Genomic DNA, 26,675 nt, shown 5'->3' with positions numbered 1-26,675 from the left:
TTCCCACACAGACCTCACCTCTACCACCATCTCCACCATCCCTGCCCTTCTTCCCACACAGGCCTCACCTCTTCCACCATCTCCACCATCCATGCCCTTCTTCCCACACAGGCCTCACCTCTACCACCATCTCCTCCATCCCTGCCCTTCTTCACACACAGGCCTCACCTCTACCACCATCTCCACCATCCATGCCCTTCTTCCCACACAGGCCTCAACTCTACCACCATCTCCACCATCCATGCCCTTCCTCCCACACAGGCCTCACCTCTACCACCAGCTCCACCATCCATGCCCTTCTTCCCACACAGGCCTCAACTCTACCACCATCTCCACCATCCATGCCCTTCCTCCCACACAGGCCTCAACTCTACCATCATCTCCACCATCCATGCCCTTCCTCCCACACAGGCCTCAACTCTACCACCATCTCCACCATCCATGCCTTTCTTCCTACACAGTCCTCAACTCTACCACCATCTGCACCATCCATGCCCTTCTTCACACACAGGCCTCACCTCTACCACCATCTCTACCATCCATGCCCTTCTTCACACACAGAACTCACCTCTACCACCATCTCCACCATCCATGCCCTTCTTCCTACACAGTCCTCAACTCTACCACCATCTGCACCATCCATGCCCTTCCTCCCACACAGGCCTCACCTCTACCACCAGCTCCACCATCCATGCCCTTCTTCCCACACAGGCCTCAACTCTACCACCATCTCCACCATCCCTGCCCTTCCTCCCACACAGGCCTCACCTCTACCACCATCTCCACCATCCATGCCCTTCTTCACACACAGGCCACACCTCTACCACCATCTCCACCATCCATGCCCTTCTTCCCACACAGGCCACACCTCTACCACCATCTGTACCATCCATGCCCTTCTTCCTACACAGACCTCACCTCTACCACCATCTCCACCATCCATGCCCTTCTTCCCACACAGACCTCACCTCTACCACCATCTGCACCATCCATGCCCTTCTTCCCACACAGACCTCACCTCTACCTCCATCTCCTCCATCCATGCCCTTCTTCCCACACAGACCTCACCTCTACCACCATCTCCACCATCCATGCCCTTCTTCCCACACAGACCTCACCTCTACCACCATCTGTACCATCCATGCCCTTCTTCCCACAGAGACCTCACCTCTACCACCATCTCCACCATCCATGCCCTTCTTCCCACACAGACCTCACCTCTACCACCATCTGTACCATCCATGCCCTTCTTCCCACACAGACCTCACCTCTACCACCTTCTCCACCATCCATGCCCTTCTTCCCACACAGACCTCACCTCTACCACCATCTCCACCATCCATGCCCTTCTTCCCACACAGGCCTCACCTCTACCACCATCTCCACCATCCATGCCCTTCTTCCCACACAGACCTCACCTCTACCACCATCTGTACCATCCATGCCCTTCTTCCCACACAGACCTCACCTCTACCACCATCTGTACCATCCATGCCCTTCTTCCCACACAGACCTCACCTCTACCACCATCTCCACCATCCCTGCCCTTCTACCCACACAGACCTCACCTCTACCACCATCTGTACCATCCATGCCCTTCTTCCCACACAGACCTCACCTCTACCACCATCTCCACCATCCCTGCCCTTCTACCCACACAGACCTCACCTCTACCACCATCTCCACCATCCATGCCCTTCTTCCCACACAGGCCTCACCTCTACCACCATCTCCACCATCCATGCCCTTCTTCCCACACAGGCCTCACCTCTACCACCATCTCCACCATCCCTGCCCTTCTTCCCACACAGGCCTCACCTCCACCACCATCTCCACCATCCGTGCCCTTCTTCCTACACAGGCCTCACCTCTACCACCATCTCCACCATCCATGCCCTTCTTCCCACACAGGCCACACCTCTACCACCATCTCCACCATCCGTGCCCTTCTTCCCACACAGGCCACACCTCTACCACCATCTCCACCATCCGTGCCCTTCTTCCCACACAGGCCACACCTCTACCACCATCTCCACCATCCATGCCCTTCTTCCCACACAGGCCACACCTCTACCACCATCTCCACCATCCATGCCCTTCTTCCCACACAGGCCTCAACTCTACCACCATCTCCACCATCCCTGCCCTTCTTCCCACACAGGCCTCAACTCTACCACCATCTCCACCATCCATGCCCTTCTTCCCACACAGGCCACCCCTCTACCACTATCTCCACCATCCATGCCCTTCTTCCCACACAGGCCTCAACTCTACCACCATCTCCACCATCCCTGCCCTTCTTCCCACACAGGCCTCAACTCTACCACCATCTCCACCATCCATGCCCTTCTTCCCACACAGGCCTCAACTCTTCCACCATCTCCACCATCCATGCCCTTCTTCCCACACAGGCCTCACCTCTACCACCATCTCCACCATCCATGCCCTTCTTCCCACACAGGCCTCAACTCTACCATCATCTCCACCATCCCTGCCCTTCTTCCTACACAGGCCTCACTTCTACCACCATCTCCACCATCCATGCCCTTCTTCCCACACTGACCTAACCTCTACCACCATCTCCACCATCCATGCCCTTCTTCCCACACGGGCCTCACCTCTACCACCATCTCTACCATCCATGCCCTTCTTCCCACACAGGGCTAACCTCTACTGGCCATCTTCACTGTCCAGGCCCTCCTTCCTACACAAGACTAACCTCTACCACCCATCTTCTCCATTAGGCCGTACTTCCCAAAGGTTGCACAACGTTCCAGTACAGTGTCACTAACTTGGGACCAAAGTGCTCAAACACATGAGCCTGTGGAGGGGAATGTTTTATATCTAATCCATAACAGAAGGTGTAATTAAGGTCTATCAGCTGGAACCTTGACTGGACAGGGGTGTGTGTGATGGACTTTAGACACCTTCATTGCCTTCTGTGTGATGCATTGCATGTGCACCCTTGCTGTTTCCTGAGGCTTCTGGGTCTCTACTCCTTGAAGCCTCCTGTTACTTCCTCAGCAGATCCTCGTGGTGTGTGTGTGTGTGTGTGTTTCTTTATGGCAGACATTTCTAGTGCTTGTCTCCTTCACATCTCCCTGATATCCACAAAGCCCACGTGTTCTCCTTCATCATGGAATTCTATCTGTGCTTAGTTGACTTTTCTCCTGGATCAGGTTCTTGCTGTCTAATTCCCGGATCCATATTCTTGTCCCTCAAAGATTATATTTCTATATTTTGGGATGAACTCACAAATTTACAGTTTGTTTCACTGATGATATTTTCTGCAATATTTTTTACAGATTCAGCTCTTGGCTACTTCTAGTGATGATTATAATCTTGTTACTGCATTAGAAAAATGTATTCATTTGAAAGAGAGAGAGGAAGAGGCAGATGGCTATGCTAGGGCTTTCAGTCACTGCAAACGAACATCACACACATGTGCCATCTTGTGCATGTGGTATTATGTGGGTACTGGGGAATGTAACCCGGGCCCTTAGGTTTCACAGGCAATCGCCTTAACTGCTAAGCCATCTCTCCAGCCCTGTTGCTTCTTTTTGTTTTTGTTTGTTGTTGTTTTTCTAAGTAGGGTCTCACTCTAGCTCAGGCTGACCTGGAATTCACTATGTAGTCTCAGAGTGGCCTTGAACTCACAGTGATCCTCCTACCTCTGCCTCCCAAGTGCTATTATTAAAGATGTGCGTCACCATGCCCAGCTGTTGCTTCATCTTTAATAGGTGGTAAGTGGTAGGTATTCCCTCCCATTTTTTAAAGTATACTTTTATTTATTTGCAAGCAGAGAAAGATAGAGAGGAGAGAAACAGAGAATCGGCATGTGTAGGGCTCCAAGCCAGGAACTAGATATTATAAATGCCTATGGAGTGGCAGTAGTGAGCCAGAAAGCAATAAATAGGATAGCTTCAGGGGCTAGTAAGTTGCACAAAGAAAATAGAGTGGAATTATGGGCTCAGAGGAGCATCCAGGCCCGGTGTGTGGGAAGGGTTTTCATAGGAGGTAATGTATGAAGCCATGGGAGGTGAGATCTGTTTTCTAGGCAGAAGGCTGGGTGTTGTGATCTTGATATGCAAGTTCTGAAGTTTCATGACTTTTTTCTTTGTTTGTTTTCAAGGTAGGGTTTCACTATAGCCCAGGCTGACCTGAAAATTCACTATGTAGTCCCAAGCTAGCCTCGAACTCATCCTTTTATTTTTGCCTTCTGAATGCTGGAATTAAAGACCTGGACCACCACACCTAAAATAACCTGTTTCCTTTTCTACATTAATTAATTATTGTGTGTGTGTGTGTGTGTGTGTGTGTGCACCAGGGTCCCTTGATGCTGCAAATGAATGCCAGATGCATGTGCCACTTTGTATCCAGGCTTTCCATGGTTGCTGGGGAATTGAATTCCAGCTGGCAGGCTTTGCAAATAAGTATCTTTAAGCACTGAGCAATCTCCCCAGTCTCTTTTGTTTTGGATAGTAGGGACTAAGCCCAAGGCCTTGTGCTTGCTAAGCAAATGCTCTACCACTGAGCTAAATCCCTAGCCTCTGCAGTCTTTTTTTTTTCCTTTTCTTTTCTTCTTTCTTTCTTTCTTTTTTGAGATAAAATCTAATTATACATTCCAGGCTGACCTGGAACTCACTGTGTAGGCCAAACTGGCCTTGAGCTCTCAATCCTCCTGCCTCAGTATCCCAAGTGCTAGGATTATAGGCACGTGTCACCATATGGTGGCTTAATGTTTCATTACTCTTAACATGAAAGTTTGGATTCTGGATATATTATAGGATGGTCTTGGGATTTCTTAATATGTTTTAATGGGCATTTTATTATTATTTTTTTTTTTAGTTTTTTTCAAATTAGGGTTTCACTATAGCCCAGGATGACCTAGAATTCACTATGTAGTCCAAGGCTGGTCTCAAACTCATAGCATTCTCCTACCTCTGCCTCCCGAGTGCTGGGATTAAAGATGTGCCCCACCATACAGAGAGAAAGAAAAAGAGGTAGACATAGAGAGAGTGAGATAGGCATGTCATGGCTTCCTGCCACTACAAACTACTCCAGGTACAGGGCATCACTTAGTGCATGTGATTTCACATGGGTACTAGGGAATCAAACTCAGGTCCTCAGGCTTTGTAGGCAAGTGCCTTAACCAATGAGCAATTTTTTCAGCCCCTGAAAATTTTTTTAAAGATTTTATTTATTTATTTGTAAGTAAAGAGAGAGAGAGAGAGAGAGGAAAAGAGAGAATGAGCACCCCAGGGCCTCTAGCCACACAAGTGAACTCCAGATACATATACCACTTAATGTGTTTGGCTTCATGTGGGTACTGGGGATCAAACTCCAGTTCATAGCCTTTCAGTCGTGGTCTTTAACTGCTGAGCAATCTCTCCAGACCCTGATTTTTTTTTTTTTTTAATTTACTTTACTTATTTGAGAGAGAGATAGAAACACATAGAAAGAGGAAGAATGGGTACGTTAGGGCCTGTAGCCACTGCAAACTCCAGACAGAAGTGCCACTTTGTGCATCTGGCTTCACATAGGTACTGGGGAATCAAATCTGGCTTCTTTGGCTTTGCAGGCAAGGGCCTTAACCACTAAGCTCCCCCCCCCCTGTGCATTTTTTTAAAGGAAGAAATTCCAGTGTCTTAGTCTTATAATGGATGGATTTAAGCTACTTGTATTTATTGTATACTAACCTTTCTGACCTCTGTCTGATTTTGCATAGACTTTTCTTCTGTTTCTCTCCTCCTCTTGCCCTGTTTGAGTTGATGCTTTCCTTAGCTCTGTTTCTCAGTCTGTTTGCTCAGGAGTTACATAGTCCATTTCTCTCCTTTTAGTGGCTTAGATAGTATCTCAACAGAATTTGGCAAGCCCTCCGACGTTCTCAGCACATCATCTGAGGTTGGCTGACAGGCTTTCTCTTGTCTGCCAGTTCCCCATTGGCCATGTCCTCAATGGGATGACGAGCAGAGGGAAGTCAGAGCATGGCTGCGCTGTGATGGTGTCTGTGAGTGTGGATCTCCAACTTGCACTGCCAAGCTCTGCTCCTTGTTGCTGCCCACCATCCGCCAGCACAGCTCCCTCGGGTGACAGGCAGCCCGGTGATTCTGAACGGAGTCCTGGCTTTCTTCTGTTGTCCTTTCCTTCGTCAGCATCTCAGCCTTGCAAGTGATGACGAATATTCGATCACTCCAGTAAAATGGTTGAATTGTCAGTTTTTAAATAGCATAAAACACCGACAATTTCACTAGATTCTACTCTGAGGAATGTCGGCTTTCATCGTACAGATTTGTTTTCTTCTATGCAGGGCCATAATGTGCCGCCCATGGGAGAAATCTTCCTGTCACCTGTTCTTAAATGGGAAAGTCTTTGCTCAGCCAAGGAGTTTTGGAAGAGAATTTATGTAAGAGGACTTTTTCTTTTTTTAAACCTCACCCTTTCTCCAGGACTGTCTCCCAAAGGGTAAAGATGGGAACTAAGTCTTTGAAGAACTTTGGTACTAGACAGGAGCAATTTCAACCTAAAATAATCCTACAGAGTCTACTAGGAGACTGAATGCTGGAGATGTTATTAAACCACTATTTGGTTTCAGTGTGTCCCGTTGAAGATAAGCAAGTCCCACCCATGTCTTTTTATTCCCTGTCTTTTGGATGACATTTAAGCAAATAATTTGATTTTGGATGAATAAATTCTCTTGTACATGTTACTAGAGAAAATGTTTATGCTGCCAAGTCCTCCTAAGCAAATATGAAAAGAAAGGACGTTTTATCTTCTGATCATAGCTTTAGCTGCCCAGCATTTTTGGAGAAGATGACAAATGCTTCATGAGCAAATGTGGAGTCATCTCAGTTTAACAAGCTGGAATATGAATGTGCTGAAAGACAGACCTGTCTCAGGACAACTGGGGCTGGGATGTGAACTTTCCTGGCAACAGTGTGTTTGTAGTTTATGGTGAGAGCTCGTTCTGCTTTGCAAAGGGCCTTCCGCTTCTGTAGCAGCTCTGCATGTGTCGCCGGCAGGCTCGTCTACATGCGCCTGCTGGAAGTTGTGGTCTGCCATGCTGGCAAAGCACATCCCAGAGTGGAGCAGGGCCGACACTTGCCCCGGGTCTAGCAATGGTCTACCTGGTTTTCTCACCTATGAAACTAAAATGAGAGATCGATTATTCCAAGTCAATTACAAACATAAAGGAAGATAATATGTGAGAGCCGTGCAGAATAGAACGTGGTCTATGGTAGGGGACTTTTCAGTGACAACTCATGATGGTGGGGATGATAAAACAAAAGGTGGTAGTAGACAGCCTCGGGTCACTGAGCGGAACTTCCAAACCAGGCACAGTTATGGAGGAAGGGGTTTATTGAAGATAGAGGGGAAGATCCATAATGGCAGAAGAAGTTGGCCTGCTTTTACAGGTCCAAGCAGAGAGAGAGACAGAGAGAGAAGAACCACAAGCCACAAGCCAAAAACCTAAAATCCACATCACATAGCACACTTAGGAATTCCAAGCAAAGCTTAAGCACTGAGATCCCAAATCCATCCACACCTTAGGGCTGGACACTAGGATCTGACCAGTAACACCTCCTCCAGCCAGGCAGCTGCACACCTAAATTACAAACTGTAATAAAATCCTGAATATATTGGGGACCATCTATTCAAGCTACCACAGGTGGTGTTGGGGTAGGCTAGTAATGAAGATGTGGGTGGTGATGATGGGAACACTAATGATGACATGGTGATGGTGGTAACATATAAATGTTTAAAGAATACTTTATTTGTAATATTTATTTGTAAGCAGAGAGGGGGCAGAGAGAAAATATGAATGAACGATGGGCACACCAGGGCCTCTAGCCACTGAAAACAAACTCCAGATGCATTACAACTTTTTACGTCTGGCTTTTAGGTGGGTCCTGGGGAACTGAACCTGGGCCGTAAGACTTTGCAACCAAGTGTGCTTTTAAACCAGTGAGCCATATCTTTGGCCCCTAGATGCTTATGAAAGCCTAAGAAGTTATCATATAATCAAAGAACTTGAGAAAAAAGCAGAATTATCTATAATGATCTGATCATTAGTCCCCAAGCTTCTGTTTCAGCAATTCTGATCATTAAAAGTTTTATTTTTCTTACCAAAAGTATTATAGAGTGAAACACAGAATGCTATTCATGCATGGGAGTGTGCTTTAGAAACAAGATTTGTTTTAGAAAAAATTAAGTAAGAAGTATTATTCTGTGTCATTTAATCCTGCTAACATCTGTCCCCTCCCTGAAACTTGAAGGTATTAGATGTTTTGTAACTTTTCTTTTGCAGTATTTGGACACATAAATTGCAGGAGCAAGCAGCAAGGTAGGGGCATAGGCAAGGGTAGTCTCTGAAACAGAGAAAGGAGAGCTCAAGGAGAGGAAGTTATGAGTGAAGGTAGGATGAAGAAGGCTACTGAAGTTCATTGCTGTGGGTCTGGGAGTCCAGTAATAATGCTCACACAAAAGAGAGCTGAATATCCAGGGGGTTAGTGGTGGAAGGCACAGACATTGAGGCACAAGAATGAGAAGGCTGCAGAGTGGAAACATTTGTCCTAGACTGAGGAGAGTGGGGTTTCTTGGGCAGGAGGAGGAGGGAGCCAGAGGAAACCCAGCGCGAAGGTACAAAAGGAAGAAAAGTTAAATACTGATCCTGGAGGAAAGGGAAGAGGTGAGTGGGGTAACCCATCGCATCCATGACACCGTGATGGAAAAAAAAACAGGCAAAGTGGTCATCACTAGGTGGGGCTCCTGCTAGATGGCCTGCACTCTCTTAAAGAAGGTGAATGAGACCTCCTAGGAGAATAGGAGGCGTTCTGAAGGCACGAAGAGTCTGGGTGAGAGACAAAGAATCACCCAAGTAATGGAGGCATTCAACCCATGGTGCCAAAGACTTGCGGAGAGCAGTGTGAAGAGATATTACATGCTGGGACCTCCTATGCACTATGAGGACCCTGGTATCCTACCTCTGACCCTCAGCTCTCCCACACCCACAACAGACTGATTCCTCTGACTTCATGTCCACTGTGCTCAACAACCAAGAGTCACTGATGTCCATCACGATAAGACAGCGGCTGAAGCCAAACACCTCACTCCATCCTTAGCAGACGCACACGGTCAGGAGCCAAGCAAGTGGGTGGTTTGAGGCCTGGCTGGTTCAGCTATCCCTGTGCTTCCTGTGAATAGGGTTTGCTTCCTTGTCTGGCTTACTTGCCATTTTTGTCACAGACATGTTACATAGAAACCAGGGCATGTGAGGGGCTCATAGAGGTTTTTGAGTGGGTAAAAGAATAACAAATCTTCAAGTACTTGCTGTCCTGTTTAAATGTGAGGGACTTTTATTCCCATGTGCACTATGGTGGTTTGAATCAGATGTCCTCCATAAACTCATGGGGTTTTTTGGATGCAAGCTCAACAGACTGGCCTTTTTATGTGAGAGAGAGAGAGGGAGCGAATGGGCATACCTGGCTCTCCAGCCACTGGAATTGAACTCCAGGGGCATGTGCCACCTTTCCCGACTGTGTCACCCTGTGAATCTGGCTTATGCGGGACTTGGGGATTCACACATGGGTATTAAGGCTTTGCAGGCAAGTACCTTAACTACTATGCCATCTCTCACACACGCATGTGTTTTCTTTTTGGTGGGGGCAGAGGTGCAAGATAGGGTCTCACTCTAACCCAGCTGACTCTGTAGTCCCCAGTTGATGTTGAATTCACAGCTATCCTCCTGCTTCTAACTGTGACTTTAATGCTTGGTCCCTTGCTAGTGTCAGTTTGAGAGGTGGAGCCTTGTTGGAGGCTGTGTTGTATTGCTGTTGCAGGCTTAGGGGCTGTTGTAACCCACTCCCCCTTGCCAGAGTTTGGCTCATCTCCTGCTGCTATTTTTCCGCTTGCTGCCTCTGCTCATGCTATGCTTTCCCCTACCATCTCGAAGCTTCCCCTCACTGCTGTAAGCCAGAATAAAGCCTGTCTTTCCATCAGCTGCCTTTGATCAGGTGCTTTGTCCCAGCAACGAGAAGGTGACCACCACATGCTCAGTACCTTGCAAAGCATGATTCTCTAACAAGTAGGAATGTCAGTTAGCTATCAGTGGTGAGCAGGGAGAAGGAAACATTTTCAGCAGAGCTGGGTGAGGCCAGGACTGTTCTCATTTAAGTACCGCAGTGTCTACACCTGTAGGTTTGCCTTTGAGATAAATGAGTTTCAATGCCTTCAGTAATCTGACCCGAGGTACTTTAGTCATTCCTCATTCCGGCTGTTGAAACCAAGCATATTTTGTCTTTGTGGACAGAAGCTGAGGGTTCTGGCCAGGCAGAGGAATGGCATCAGCATGCAAACGAGGGAGCAGAGCCTGCCTGTCGCACACACTGCGTGTCCCACACACTGCCCGCTCTTTCCAGGCGACACTCCCCTAGCTACCCTGGCCAAAACAGAGAAGCACACTGCCAGTCAGATCTCCTAAGAGCAAAAGGGAGACATCTGCTCACAGTGTGGGCAGGGCAGGCAGGGCGTCCATCCACAAAGGCTGTTGGGCCAGCGTGGAAAGTGTGGGACCCCGCAGGGTGTTTATTTTCAAAACAAAAGCTTGCTTGTTGCAGCTACCTTGTTGCTGGACAAACACCTGATTTAAAGCAGCTTATGGGAGGAAGGGTTTGTTTCAGGCTGACAGATTCCAGGGGAAGCTCCATCATGGTGGAAGAGGATGGCTCACTTCATCACACCCTCAGCAGAGAGAACTGCCAGCAGCAGCAAGCATGCACAGCCAGAGCTCAGAATGGCCCAGCAGCAGCAAGCATGCACAGCCAGAGCTCAGAATGGCCCGGGACACACCTAGTAGGGCTGGACTCAAGATCACCCTTTACAGGGCTCCACCTGCTGAAGACTAAGTAGGAAGCTTAATCAAAATTACTTGAATCAGGGCAAGGACAGATGGCTCAGTGGTTAAAGGTGCATGTGTGCAAAGCCTGATGGCCCAGGTTGGATTCCCCAGTACCCACATAAAGCCAGATGCACAAAGTGGTGCTTGCATCTGGAGTTCATTTGCAGAAGGCTTGGCATGCATGACATGCCCACATTCTCTCTCTCAAGTAAATAAATAAATATAGATAGATAGATAGGTGTGAAAACATTCCCCAATATATCTCAATTGCTGGGTAAAGAATATTTGCTTTGGAAATTTTACTTGAAAAAAATTACACAAGTAAAATTCAAGCACAATTCCATCCCTTAGTATTGTGTACAGACTCAGAATGGGGAGGAAACGGCCCACCTTCCTTCCGCTGGGCAGTCTGGTCTCAGCCCCAGCTGTTCCAAATGTCGGCAGTTCGCATGTGTCCTTCTTAGTTATTCTCCCTCATTTAAAACATGTCTCTACTTTACACCCATACACACATGTGATTTTTGTATTGATAATTTCTGATGTTTTTAACTGCATTATGCATAGTTTTCATCTTGAGGCTATTGCAGTTTATTTGACACTATGTCACATTTCTCCCTGAGGTCCACATGGAGAGATGGGCTGTCCCCTGGCTACAGGGAAACCCCATTTAATCAGTGTCCCCCTCCCTGGGCATTAGGCTGTTTCCGGGGTTTCTATGGACATCAAACGAGGCCATATTAAGCATCATTTATGGTGCACTGTGTATTATGTGGAGTCAAGTAATAGAATTCTGACTTCTCTTTAAGTTGCAGAAAAGATTGCTAACTTCCACAATGCTGGGAGTTTCATGTACCTGCTAGCCGAATGGGAGAGCTCTGACAATCAGATGAGATCCAAAGGGTCTCATACTGTTGCAATATTCATTTATCTTACTCCAGTTGAGCTTAGTTCTTATAAATGTTCATTTTTTAAAAAAATATTTATTTATTTGTAAGTAGAGAGAGAGAGAAAGAGAGAGTATATATGCTCCAGGCCTCTAGCCACTGCAAATGAGTTCCAGATACATGTGCTACTTGGTGCATTTGGCGTTAAGTGGGTCCTGGGAAATTGAACCAGGTGGCTTGGCATTGCAGGCAAGGACCTTAACCACTAAGCACCCTCTCCAGCCCCAGATTAATTTCTTTTTTTTTTTCCCATTTATTTATTTATTTATTTTAATTCATTGGTCATTCTTGTCTTGAGAACTTCTTATTCATTTCTTTGGCCCGTTCTTAAGTGAAATTGTTGTCTCATCTATTTAAAAACGAGTATTTTTAAAAAGATCATGGTGTGTTTTTTTAAGAATGCAGTGTTTCTCAAGGCAAAGAAAGGGGAGGAGCAGGATGTGCAGGTCATGGGCATTTTCTCTCACATGTGTTGTTGTCCCAAGTACACTCCTCAGTACGTCCTGTGGGTGGGCTGAGCTACAAGTGACCTTCTGGCTGTCAAACCTTCAACTTGCCCCTGACTGATGAGGCCAGTCTCTTGGGCTTGGCCTGTCTCCTGCTGGGATTATGGCCCAACAGCATTCTGTTCCCTCCCCAGCACTCCTGTCCATGAGCTCTGCACACTTTTGTTTTTTTGAGGGAATTCATTTATAAGCTGCTTAGGAATTCAGAGTCACCCAATACTCCTTATGGAGACCTCAGGGTGTTGGTGGTTTTATTTTCCCCAATCAAAGATTGGTCACTCTACTCTCACCATGGCGAAGGCTCATAACTGTGTAGTTTGACCACACACAACTGCAAGGGGACATTTGCTGCTGAGTCATGGTAAATTTGCAGAATTACTTCTGGTAATGGTAGGCATCTTTCTAATTCTTACAGAGTCATTCTGCCAGCAAGCAGTCCGGGTAACTGTGTGCCAGCCATTGTGCCAAGTACTGTGGAACCCTGTGTGTGTGTGTGTGTGTGTGTGTGCGTGTGTGCGTGTGCATGTGTGCGTGCGCAGGCACGCACATGTGCCTGCATGATGAGTGGCATGTGCACGTGTGTGAGCGTGGTGGCCAGAAGAAAATGTTACGTGACCTTCCCTTACTGTTCATCTGCATAGAGACCGGGTCTGTCCATCGACTGGGAGCTGGTCCATCTGTGAGCCACAGCAAGTCAAGCTCTACCCCTGACAGAATGGGGGTACAGATATGCATAGCCACGCCCAGCTGTTTACCTGGGTTCTGGGGAGCTGAACTTGGTGGTCTAGCGCCTGAGAGGCCCTTGTGCTTAAGCAGGAAATGCCAATCCCCCAACCCAGCTAAGAGCACATTATTTTAAAAATAATTGCCATAGCTAGATGGAGTTGGCAATGTTACCTGTCTACAGCCAAGGAAACAGTCACAGGAAGGTTAAGTCACAGGCCCAGGATGTACAACTGACGACTCAGATCCAGGGCCAGCCGGACTCCAGGGCTGCCAAAGCTCCAGAGTCCTGGAATCTGATGTCCCTGAAGCGTCCGGGAAAGCGCCACAACCACCTGCATCCACCTGACTCTGGGAGGGCTGATGCAGCAGGACGAATGTGAACTAAACCCGAGAGCGCGCAGCGGTCATGTCCTCAGGAGTAGCATCTCTGGGAAGACCCACTCTTTGTATGTGTGGGCGTTTGGAGTCAGGAGTCAGAGTCCCCTGTTGTTCGCTTTCTGTTGGCCATCGTAGGAGTGCAGGTTCCTGTAGCACAGGCTTGCAAGTGGGCAAGCCAACACCTCCAGTGCTGACTGGTGTGGGTGGGTGGCATCCCCACGAGAAGGCATTCCTGGAGTTGAATCGGGCCAGGATGTCCAGCTCCCTCTCTCCCTTTGATTCCCAGGCTCATGAGTCTTTTTATTTAGCATTCCATTGGCCTTTGGCCCCAAATTGATGTCATTCTTTCTCTTAGAAAAATACTCCAAGTTGTGTGACTGCTGTCCTGATGGACTGTGGGGTGGTCCTGACTGGAAGGAGAGGGTGGGCCTGTGAACACCATTGCTTCTGGGTCTGGAAGCTGGGATCTGGCCTGGGAAGCTACCCAGCTAGAAGACTTCCTCCTCCTGCCCTTTTAGGAAAAACAGAAAACATCCTAGGTAAGTAGAGAGTAGAGAGACAAGAGCCTGGGGAGCATCTTAGGGATGAATACTCAGCTTTTTAAAATATTTTCTTTATTTATATTTATTTACTTGAGAGAATGAAAGAGGGAAAAAGTCAGAGAGAGAGAGAGAGAGAGAAAGAAAGAAAGAATGGGTGTGCCAGGGCCTCCAGCCACTGCAAATTAACTCCAGACACATGAGCCATGCTGTGCATCTGGCTCATGTGGATTCTGGGGAATCAAACTTGGGTCCTTAGGCTTTGCAGGCAAGTGTATTAACTGCTGAACCATCTCTCCTTTTAAGCCACTTGGGGAGCATTATTGGAAGGACCCATAGCTTCCAGTCATGTGTCAGGTCAAAGCAAAAGGAAGTTTTGCTGTTTGAAAGGTAATGGCATTTACTTGGTAACAGCTCTGCAGCCAGACACAACTGATTACTGGCCAATGCTTTAACCACAAGACAACTGTCCACGGGTTGGTAGGGCTTTCCTGTCTCTTGCTGTCAAGTGACCCTTTATAAGCGGCTGCCCTGTCTGTGGAACGGAATTGCTAAAGCCTGCTTTGTATTACTAGGGATGTGTGAGTAGCTCAGCCAAGACCTGACACATAGTGTGATGATCAGCTCTGCAAAGAAAACCTGCTACCACAGAGGATAATGCCCTGACTCTGCAGTGTGGCTTTTCCATCCCTGTTTGATAGTCATTCACCAGTAATGAGTCCTGTTTATGTTAGCTATTCACTATGGCATAGTAGTGTGACCTCAAGTATATACATGCTAAGGGAATGGTGGATCTCTGCGCAAAACAGCATGTGCAAGTAGGACCACTGAAACTTTGTAATGACCAAGCTTTAGTGTATTTGTGTGACAGGACTCATCACAGCCTTAGAACACACTGCATTCATCCGACTGAGTTAACAAATGACAAGCACAAGATGTTTACTGTTTTTGTTAACATACAAAATTATTGATTTTAGTAGGACATTTTCAGGCATAATTGTTACTGTACTCTGCTCATATTCATCATCCCATCCTTCCTCCTCCCCCCTTGCTGGTCTTCTTCCTCAAAACAAGTAGTACCTTTCTTCTTCTGCACATGTGAGAAAATCCAATATTTGTCTGTCTGAGACTAGCTTACTTCACTTAATATGATCCTTGGTTCCATCAAGTTCCCTGCAAATAGCATGATTTAATTCTTCTTTATTGATGAATTAAACACCATTGTGTATATATGCTTCATTGTCCTTTTTCATTCATCCATTTATAGGCATCTAGGCTGGTTAGATGTGTTGGCTTTTATGAATAGTGCTGTAATAAACATGGATGTGCAAGTGTCTACAGTAAGCTGAGTTTTAGTCCTTTGAATATATATCAAGGAGTGTACGGTTCAATCATGTGGTATTCTGCCCAGGAGTGTGTGGCCGGATCACGTGGCAGTTCTGTCCAGGAGTGGTGTGGACATATCACATGGTAGTTGTGATTTTAGTTTGGGGGAACCTTCATCATTATTGCCATAGTGGCCACAGTAGTTTACATGCCCACCAGTGGTATATATGTGTTCCTTTGTCCCCACATACTCGTCATTCATTTTTCTCAATGATAACATTCTGATGGGTGAGATGGAATCTCAGTGCAGTTTTTTGTTTGTTTGCTTGTTTTGTTTTATTCAAGGTAGGGTCTCACTCTAGCTCAGGCTGACCTGGAATTCACTTTGTATTTTCAGGGTTGCCTTGAACTCACAGCAATCCTCCTACCTCTGCAAGTTTTTTTTTTTTTTTAATTCCAACTTTTAAAACACATTTATTTATTTGTTAGAGAGAGAAAAAGATGGAGAGAATGGGCATATCAGGATCTCTAGCCATTGCAATTAAACTCCAGACACATGTGCCACCTTGTGTATCTTGCTTTACGTGGATATTGTGGAATCGAGCCTGGGTCCTTTGACTTTGCCAGCAAGCACCTTAACCATTGAGCAGTCTCTCCTGCCCTCAATTTTTTTTTACATTTTTTTGATGGCCAAAGTGCTGAATATTTTTTTCAAATATTTATTGACCATTTCTATTTCTTCATCTGCAAACTGCCCAATTTGCTTGCCTATTTATTGATTAGATGATCTGTTGATGGGTTTATTGATATTAAATTTCTGAAATTCTTTATAGATTTTAGATTTTACCTCCTTTCAGATATATACTGTACAAAGCTGTCCTTTCTGTCTGTAGATCATATCTTTACTCTACTGTTTATTTCTTTGCTACACAGAAGCCTTTTAGTTCTATACAATCCCACTTGTCAGTTCTTAGAATTAATTTTATACCATACTATTAAAATTCTTTTCAGAAAGTCTTGCCTCTACCTATATCTTGAAAAGTTTTTGTTTTCTTATTTTTTATTTCAAATCATTATTTTTTTTGCATTCCATTCATTAGTTTTATTGAAAGGTATACCCCCTGGTACCAAACAAAAATGTAGTTGGTTAGGTTACTTCTCCCAACTCAGAAATTAACACTGAGGTTACCAAATATTGAAGTATATCAGCCTTTTGGGAAACTGAATAGTTATAAGATATGGTTTACAAAAGCTAAGGATTAAATACACTGATTCTTTGGTTTATTTTTCACCACTTATTTTTCCATAGAATTATGTTAAAACTAGTTACAGCCATTCTGGATGAACTCAGGTTGTCCCTTACACTGAGTACTCTTTATGACACTTGAACGCCACAGATCTCCTCACATTCATGGACCAACATAGAGAATCATGAATGCTAACTACCTCAGAGATCTCATACTTTTCTTAAAACACCCTAAGGAATTTCTACAAGCATATTCTGTTCCTTTTAAAACAAAATTCTACATTAGAAGCAATGGTAGCTTTATAAAAACAATTTGTAGTAAAACTTCTGGAGTACTTTATCTGGCCCGAGTTTACTTTCCTGGGGTAAAGCAAGTTTTTAAAATGGTAACTCATTCTGAGCTATCAATATAGTAGAAACAAATGTGACTAGATTGAAAGAGTAGATTCGGTATAAAAAGTTTTTTTTTTTTTTTTAAATCATGGATACAAAATCACCTGTTTTTCAGGAGAAATATTCATGGATATGCCAAACTATTTTTTGCTTTGTATAAAATTCTTCAAGTTTAAAGGAATACCTCATGTCAGAATTATCCACTGCTTGCATTATGGGTGCTAAGAAATATTAACTGCCCAGAGTATTAGCCCTTACACTGCCTTAAAGTGCATTTGTGAAATGTTTTTTGATGTAATCCTCATGATTTAAATTTCATTAACCATTTTCAATACCACCTAAATATACTGATCCAATACAGAACATTAGATCAGTGTTAGAAACTGCGAATCACAGTTTACCTCCTCAGGCTTATTACTATTACTTCACATTTATGTCTTTAGCTTTGATTTGAATGCATCACAGGTGAATTCAAATCTCAAAAATTCTACGAAGCACCGAACTGGGCAGTTGTCCCAAGCTGAGAACACCACACCAGTCTAGTTGTGACATTCTGAGTTTTCACTGCTTCAATCCTCTCCAACAGGGAATCCTGAGCCTGGGGTCATGGAGAAAGGTGTTGAAATTTTTTGTTGCTGCAATGATAGTATCCAAAAACAACAGAAAAACAACTTAATCAAAGTCTGCCTACATATCACCAGCAATCATGTGTAGAGGTGTTAAATGTTAACATTTAGTTTTGAATACAAAAAGAGAAACCATCACTATGAATTAAGAAATTTAGATGACAAGAATATATAGTTTATATAAGTAACCAAGTTTACATTTTTGGACATATTACTTTCTAGAATTTGAACCACTATAGCTAGCTATGCTATGTTAACAACAGTGTTGAGACACCCTAGCAATGTCCAGGATGCCGATGTAGAGCTCACCTGGCCAGCATTACTCATCATGCCTTTGCTCATCAGCTCACATGCTCAGCGTGGTTCATATGTGGGTGGAGCTTTTGGTGCTGTTATCCTACTTGGTCTGTGTAACATGGTGAGATGGTAGTCAAAGTTGAAAAAACTACCATTTTAGTACTATTTAAAAGGAAATCAGGCTTGGAGAATGCTGGTTTTAAAGCTGAAAATTTAACATTTTTGGGAGTTGGGAAATTCCTTTCTCTTAAGAGTATTGTGTCTTGTACATGGTAAACACCTTCATGTAACAGTTGATTAGATCAGTGAAATCATTTTTCCCTTTTCTATTTCAACTTCATATCATTTATTTTGAAGATACTATTTCAATTCTTCAGCTGAGAAAGAAAATTATCACACTGGAAAGTTTCCCCTCATCAGAGAGTAACCACCAAATTTGGAAACTAAGAAATGGTTTCGGGAATCGTTGGCAGGTGGGTCACCCTGTGGTAGCTGTGTTTCAGCTGTCGTGCGGTGCGCCCAGAAACCATCCATTTCAACTTCTGAACGTCAGGCTTGGAACACTTGCTGGATGAATATTCAGCTGGACACTTGGATACAAGCTCTTGCCAGAAGGTCAAATCTCAGCCATTTACCCTGGAATGTTTCTGAAGACTTTCTACTTCTTCTGTTAACATTGCACACTTCAGTGTTTGGATCTCCAGTGCAATGATAGACAAAGCCAACACAGAAGGCTTTGCTTTAGAAAATATGATCCTGCAGTGACATGCCTTGAGTTGAGCTTCCAGTCTCTCCAAATTAAGACTGTTTCTCCTCTCATATGGTAAGTTCTCTTGAATGAGTGAACAATAGAGCTGCAGGAATTGAAAGGCAGTTGTAGCTTTGACTTTCCAACACACCTTCTCCAATATAATCTTTTCTGTTTTCATCAAGTCTGAAACCGTGAACCAATATTGACTTATCCAGATCAAATCAGTTGCCAATGGGACATTCCTTTCCTCTTCTGTAAGTTTTACTGCTAAATAAAAACAGGTCAGTCCAACACACCCAAGATGCTTTGGCTATACCTTCATTTTAGACAGGAATCTATCCAGTAAATTCACAGCTAAAGAAAATGTCTCAGTGTCAAAACCAAAGAACTGAGTTAGACTAAGCAGATTTTTCACTTCAAAGTCCCTCAGTCTCGCAGTCATCCTCAGGCCATTATCGTGGGAAGACTCAATCAGTTTCAAGCCGCAGACCTTTGGCCGACATCTGGACTCCTGTTCCAACCGGGTATTCGGCTGGTGTAGCACTTTCTGAGAGTTGGTCGTCAGTACTTCTATCATCTTGAGTGACAGTTCCTGCTCCACAGCGGTGACCAACCTCCCCAGGCCTGCTCTCACCTCACCCCGTGACACCTATCCAAGAGGATTTAGGGGCGCTGGGGGCTCGCGGGCAAGCGTAGCAGGGCCCAGGGAGGGGCGGTGGGTCGGCGGTGCAGGACTCCGCAGCACCACCCAATGCGCTCGGCCCATCTCGCGGTCTGGTCTGAGCCCCTAATTTTAAATTCTTACAAAAAGATCTTTAATTCACTGTGAATTAATTTTTTGTAGGGTGAGAGATATGGATTAAGTTTCACCCTTGTACCCATAAATGATATATTAGTTTTCCCATTTTTGCTGAGGCACATATTTTTTTTTACTGCAATGTAGGGCAGACGCAACATGTTGAATGAATGAAGTGAATTATATAATAAATGATGCCTACAGCATGATAATATTTATTTAAAATGTAAAACCATTCAAGGGGGTCTGGAAAGATGGCTCTGTGGTTAGAAGCAGTTGCTTGCAAAGCCTAACAGCCAGGATTCAATTCACTAATACCCACGTAAAAGCAGATGCACAAAGTGACACATGCATCTGGAGTTCATTTGTAGTGGCAAGACGACCTGGTGTCCATTCCTTCTCTCTGTCATTTTCTGTTTTCTCTCTCCTTGCAAATAAACTTAAAAATCTTTACAAAACACTCACATTTATACTATATTAATGAATGAATTCATATAATATAACCTAGTAAGTACATAATAAACATGCATAGAAACAATACTCTAAATGAGATGTGTATTTGGGAGTCATGGAAAGAAGTAGGGGAAAAAGGAAGAGATTATGACAAAATGTTCATATATTCCACTGGGCACTCATTACATGAGTCTTTTAAATATGATTTTCACTTTTATTCAGCATATTTGAAAGATGTTGCCAAAAAAAAACTTTAACAACTTAAATGTTTTATACAGAGAAGGAATGATAAGATGGCAAAAGTACTTCTCTGAAGGAGGTTATAGCTTCTCCACAGATGAGGGAGTTAAGGAGGTTGTGGGAAAGTCTAGATCATGAGATTGAGAGACTTAGAAAGCTATGTAGTTTTTTTGTTTGTTTTGTTTTTTAAGAATGTGATTTTTTTAGCTTGGAGAGATGGTTTAGTGACCAGAGTTGATTCTGCAGTACCCACATGGGACCAGATGCACAGAGTGGTGCATGCACCTGGAGTTTGTTTGCAGTGGCTGGAGGCCCTGGCATGCCCATTTTCTCTTGTTTTGTCTCTGTCTGCTTCCAAATAAATTTAAAAATATATATTTTTTCAAAAACTCTTTTCTCAGAGTGCAGTGGATTTCTGAAGAGAGTTTTGTGTTTCAAATCCTCTTTTGTCCTGGTCTAAGATGGTTTCAAATTGGTGTACAAAATACAGAAACACGTTGTGGCTCCACGGGCTGCTCCAAGCATGATTGCCCTGGGATGCCTTCATGCCAGGGCTCTCTGCATAGATCTCAGAAGAGCTTTGGTGTCTCTGCTTTCCCTTTCTATGAGCAAGCTATTACCTCCTTTCATTGACATTCTCCAGTCCTCTGTCTTTGGGGAATTATCAATGGCTACTTGGCTCCTTCTTTGTCATTCCCTGATACCCCCACCCCATAATCCCTGTCCCTCTGCTGGCTTGCTTGGGCACAGGAGTATGACTGCAGTTGGGCCTGCACCTGGGACGTCTGAATCAACCACCACAGATTCCTCTCCCTGAAGCCCTGCTCCAAAACATGATCTTTTCCCCATGCCTCCTGGAGCCTTTCCTTCCAAGGCTGCTGAAGGCTGGGAGGGCGGGGCGGGGGGGTTCTTTTCTTTCTAGCAATCTGGTTTCTGATTCTGTTCTGCGGTTCTCCTCTGTCGTGCCTTGTGTATCTGCATCAAAGCTAAAACCAGCTGTGTTTGTTTGTACTTCCTTTATTTCCATGAGACCTGCAGATTTTTCTAGGTCACCCTGTGTTCCTAATAATCAGGAAGGTGGCCACTCACATGACCACAAAGGAAGGACCCAGAGTCAAAATAGACCTCAAAGCCACAGAGCATGCCCAGTGACCTTTTCCTGGGTCTGAATTACAGCACAGCCAACATATGTCTTTGCTGCCATCCAAGGTGACAGACGGATGTGTCCCAAAAAACTCTCAAACACTGCAATTTATGCAAAAATCTTGCCTGCAATCTTTTCTTTTGAATAACACCAATGAGCACATGTCTAAAATCTCATCTTCAAAGTCTGGAACCCCTGAAGTTCTAGAGAAAGGTGGGGAAGGGGTGTTGGGACTTTCCTTCTCTCGTTTGTTAAGACCTAGCCACAGCTTGATGGGGACCATTGGGCTGAATGAAGCCCAGTCTCCACTCAGTGGTAAACATGCAAAGCTTGTCAGCAGGGTTTTGTCCAGGGGACAGTTACTGGTATGAAAAGTCAAGCCCTGAACAGGAGCCTTGACAGAGCCTCCATTTAGAGATTTATCACTAGGAGGATTTAGTCTGCACAGTGCTACCCAGTTGATGGGACAAACACAGAGACCATCCTGGGTACCTATCCTGGGATATGCTAGAGAGCATCTTGACTAAAGGGTGGCTCCGTGAACTTGGTGGTAAACCATGAACCCCTAATCATGAACGTCAGGCACCACAGAGGAAGGAGCAGCTGGCCAGAAAGGGGCCAGTGTCGCCTGAACACAACTCCCCACTCCCCCGCCCCCACACCAAATGGACTGACATCCATCAGACTTCCGAAACAGCCAAGACAAGACCGTATTTGGATTTGTAACTCCCCAGGTATTTGGAAGGCAGGCCTGGTTCTTGTTGTCCAATGACTCAGAGATAAAATCTTGGGCCTTGAGACAAGCCGTCCATTTGGACACCCTCCCTCTCAGCATGAAGGCTGCCCCAGTGCTGTCCAATTTGCTGGCGAGGCTGCACTGTCAATCTTCCCGGGAGCTGTGGCTCTCTGTCTTATGTTATATTCCCGTATGTGTCCTTCTACCCCAACTGCTCTGGCAGTCTCCTGTAAAAAGCAGCTAAGAAGTAGGAAGGTCCCGACCATGGTTTGCTCTGCCTATCAGGCTTAAGTGGCAGAAACATGTTGTGTGTGTGGGGGGGGGACTGGTAAAGGTGGAAGTTTATGGCCTCCAGTAAAAGTCCATCTGTGTCTCCAGTGGAGTGAGTGGGAAGGTGTCTCTTGCAGTCACCTTCATGTTGCTGGCACAAAGCACCCAGCTAAAAGCAGCTGATGGGAAGAAGGTTGTTTTTATGACTTAGTGTTCCAGATGGCAAGGAAAAGATGCTGTGAGCCCAGGCTGGAGGAGGTGTGCTGCTGGGTGGACATTGATAGATTCCCAGTCCTAGTTCATCAAGGTGAGTTGGCATAATCTCCTGCTGCTGTTTGCCAACTGCTGTGGCCGATGATGTCCAGCCTCAGCTTATGCCATCTTTTCTGCAGTCTGAAAGATGATAAGTACCTTGCCTCATGTGACGCAGGCTAAGAAGTAGCAGACACTGGCATCAAACCTTAGTCACAGGGTCCGAGCCTCTGCTGTGTTCCCTCGAGGCGGGCTTTCTGATCGCAGTGATGCCGGCAGGGTGGTCAACAGTGCTGTTCATGAGGTACTTCTTTTGGTGGTTGCGATGCCTGCCTGGGGTCAGCTGGTACATTGCTTGCTACTGGTTTACAAGTGAGAAAACCAAGGCCAGGGCATCTCCCTCAGAGCTGTATTACTAACAAGCAGGGGAGCCAAGATTCTAGCGCAGAAGGTCTTGATAGCCTGGACTTCCGCCCTGTTTCTGTGTTGTGAGGGAACTAGAGAGGGGGTGGCCGTACTTGCCAGGAAGGGCTTCCTGTAGGCCCCTCTGCTACCTTTTGAAGACCACACAGGGGAAGCAGTTTACTGAGTCCTTAGCTACATAGGAAAAGCTGGGATTTTCCCATCATGCACTTGACTGTTCTGTCACCTGAGCCGAGTAGATTCCCTCAGCTTCTGGTACCACTCCAAGCACACTTCTGACATAGAATTGTACCCCACCAATATGAGAGAAGTTGACAGTTCACACTATATCCATGCCCCTTTCCCAAAGGGAATGAATGAATGTCCTGACTGGAAACTATTCCATTAGCTAATAAATGCCTGATTTTTACCTTGTGATTTCCCTATACTCATATTCACTAATACAAGAGATAAACACCATCTTTTATATCTTATTTATTTATTTATGACAAAGAGGGAGACAGAGAGGCAGACAAAGAGAGAGAGAAGACATGCTGTTAGCCACGGCAAACCAACTCCAGATGCATGTGTCACCCTATGCATCTGGCTTTACAGGGGTACTGAGGAATTGAACCTGGGTCCTGAGGTTTTGCAGGCAAGTGCCTTAACTGCTAAGCTGCCACTTCTTCCTGAGGTCATCGTTCATGGCTAAGAACGACATTTTCCTCTTACCTGGAAAAAACTAGGTACCTCTGAGTAAGTTCTCCGAGCTCCTCGGGGACCTAGTGTGGCCTATGTGTGTGCCGCTGTGGTCCACAGAGAGCGCTAACAACTGCAACGCCTCCCAGCACAGCAAGGACTCCAGCACAGTAACTGCTTGCAACTTACTATATTCATAGCCTGTTCTAAGTAGGTCCATTTTTGGTCAATAAAACTTTATGATTCCTATTTTTTCAAATGAGAAGACTTAAACGAACACAGGCTACCTGCAGAAGGCCACTTGTTAGGCAAAATGCTAAGTCATTATTCAATCCAGGGCTTCCCCTCCACAGCCTCACACTCATAACCATGCAGACATATTGAGTTGATCCTGTGCCAGGAAACTGAGGCTCAGAGATGCTGAGTGGCTTGCCAAGACCCCTCTCGGCTATTTGTTATAAGGTAGAATTTGGACTCTGGCTACCTTTGTCATCCTGCTTTAAAAAACCTTTTTAGTCAGGTTCAGCTCATATTCCTTCAGCAAGGGCCGGTTGCACGTGGAGCCCTGCTGCTAAAGTTCTGTATCGTGTGGAGTCCAGAGCAATGCACTACAGACAGTCAGCAGTTTGGGCTTAGTTTTAAACACATTGAAATGAGAGTCCATTGTGCAAATTCAAGTCATTGAGATACAGCGATAATTTTCTTTTATTTATTTCTTTATGAGAGAGGGAGAGAGAGAATGAGAATGGGCGTGCCATAGTTCCTAGCCACTGCAAATGAGCTCCAGACGCATATGCCATGATGTGTGTCTGGTGTCTGGCTTACATGGGCACTAGATAATAGAATTTGGGTCTTTAGGCTTTGCAGACAAGCACCTTAACCACTAAGCCATCTCTTTACCCTCAGATCAATTATTTTAAAAGAAAACTCCAGAATATCAATAGCCAACTTTTGAGTGTGAGCCCCCAACCAAGATCCTTGAGAACAGTTAGTATCAGATTGCACCATACCACCCCTTGTCTGGACACTGGTTGGTGTCTGGATGGACTTGCATCTCTGAGAAGAGGTTTGATCATCCATCTACAAATGCTCCTTGGGTATTTACTGGGCACAGGGCTCTGTGTGACAGGGAGAGACACACTTTCTGCCCTCACAGGATGTCTGTTATAGCAGATGCTCTGTGGGTGCTGTGTTCATAGCACTGGGCATGACTGTGGTGGAGATCCATGAGATATTAAATGGGTGTACTCTCCTGGATGACAGAGTTCTCCCAGGGAGATTTCACCCTGCCGAATCCTACCTTCCTATCCTGAAAGAGAAGGGAAGACTTGGCTCTATGAGAAGTCAGTGGGTCTTCTCTTTGGAGGAGGTTGTGACAGTCTCTTAGAAGGTCTAAAGTGTCTTCCAGGAAAATGTGCCTGGCACAGGAAGTGTTCTATATCATTTCTGGAGGAATCTGTCTGTGAACCTAGAAACCACTGGTTAGGAAGCCTGGTTGCTTGTACCCTCAACTCAACTTCCACAAAAGATGGATTCACTCTGTATGAACCCCAGCTCTTCTCTGTGCATGCATGCTGCTTCTTGAACATCTGAAGCCCTCTGGGTCAACAGCCACTGGAGAAATTATATCTTAAAGAAGCTAAGTCCATAACCAGATGCATAACTCTACTCATGTCATCTTTCTCCCACGGCAGAACTTATTACTTTTATACATATTTCTTGATTTATTTAATTATTCTTTACATGCAGAAAGAAAAGAGATAGATAAGTAGGTAGGTAGGTAGGTAGGTAGGTAGGTAGATAGATAGATAGATAGATAGATAGATAGATAGATAGATAGATCGATCGAACAAACACCAGGGCTTCTAGCCAATGGAAACAAACTCCGGATGTATGTGCATCTGACTTTATGTGGGTACTGGGGAATCAAACCCAAGTCATTAAGCTTTGCGGGCAACTGCCTTTAACCCAGGACTGATTACTGTGTTTGCATTTTTAGACTGTGTTTCTCTTTCTCATTTACTTTTTTACTCTTTTAAAGAAGTAGCAATGGGAGAAGTAAGGCTCAGGAAAATTAGGAAAGATTTTTAACTACTTTTGTTTTTCTTCTGAGCATCCTAAAACTGACTCCTTAAGGGATTACCAACGGATGTCACCCAATGCTACCATTTAAAAAAATGCTGGTAAAAAGCTGGGTGTGGTGGTGCACACCTTTAATCCCAGCACTCTCGGAAGGCAGAGGTAGGAGGATCGCCATGAGTTCAAGGCCACCCTAAGTGAATTCCAAGGCCAGCCTGGGCTAGAGTGAGACCCCATTGCAAAAAAAAAAAAAAAAAAAAAAAAAAAAAAAAAAAAAAAAAAAAGATGGTATGCTGGAGAGATGGCTCAGTGTTCAATGTACTTACCTGCCAAAACCTAACAACTCAGGTTCAATTCCCCAGTAGCCATGTGAAGCCAGATGAACAGGGTGGCACAGGCATTTGGAGCTTGTTTGCAGTGGCTGGAGGCCCTGGCATGCCCATCCTTTCTCTCTTTCTGCTTATAAATAAGTAAAAGTGCTTTTAAAACAGTTAAAACTAACTAGGCGTGGTGGTGCACACCTTAAATCCCAGCACTTGGGAGGCAGAGGTAGGAGGATTGCTGTGAGTTCGAGGCTACCCGGGGACTACATAGTGAATTCCAGGTCAGCCTGGGCTAGAGTGAGACCCTACCTTGAGAAACAAAGACAAAGAATAAAAAGTGAAAACTGATGATGCCCAAGATCCTCTCCACTCCTACCTAGCATTTTGTACTACCACAGGCCTCTTGGCTCTATTCTCTGCCTAAAATCCTCATCTTCCGGAGAGCTGCCCACTCAGGCCCTCACCTCATCCAAACCACTGCTCCAGCGCCACCTGCCCTGTTTCAGTGTCCTCCTCTCATTTGGTTGAAGTCATACCTGCCACCTGCCACTATCATCGTGTGTCTCGTATGCTTCACCACGAGTTTCATTTTTAAACCCAAGCTAGGTTTATATAGCGAGTGTTTTGTTGAATGTATGTAGAATATTACTTG

At 45.2% G+C, this 26,675-nt stretch overlaps 1 protein-coding gene and 1 pseudogene across 14 annotated transcripts in view; one reads left to right on the top strand and one right to left on the bottom strand.

Annotated features, from left to right (window-relative positions):
- Erc2 (ELKS/RAB6-interacting/CAST family member 2) overlaps positions 1–26,675 on the top strand; it is a 1,023,973-nt gene that overhangs the window by 910,121 nt on the left and 87,177 nt on the right. The window lies entirely within an intron of this gene.
- LOC101615994 lies at positions 18,313–19,206 on the bottom strand (annotated as a pseudogene).

The sequence above is a fragment of the Jaculus jaculus genome, chromosome 16 (assembly GCF_020740685.1).
Source record: "Jaculus jaculus isolate mJacJac1 chromosome 16, mJacJac1.mat.Y.cur, whole genome shotgun sequence".
Classification (NCBI taxonomy): Eukaryota; Metazoa; Chordata; class Mammalia; order Rodentia; family Dipodidae; genus Jaculus; species Jaculus jaculus.
The sequence above is the reverse complement of the archived record's forward strand: the minus strand, read 5'-3'. Positions and strand labels throughout refer to the sequence as shown.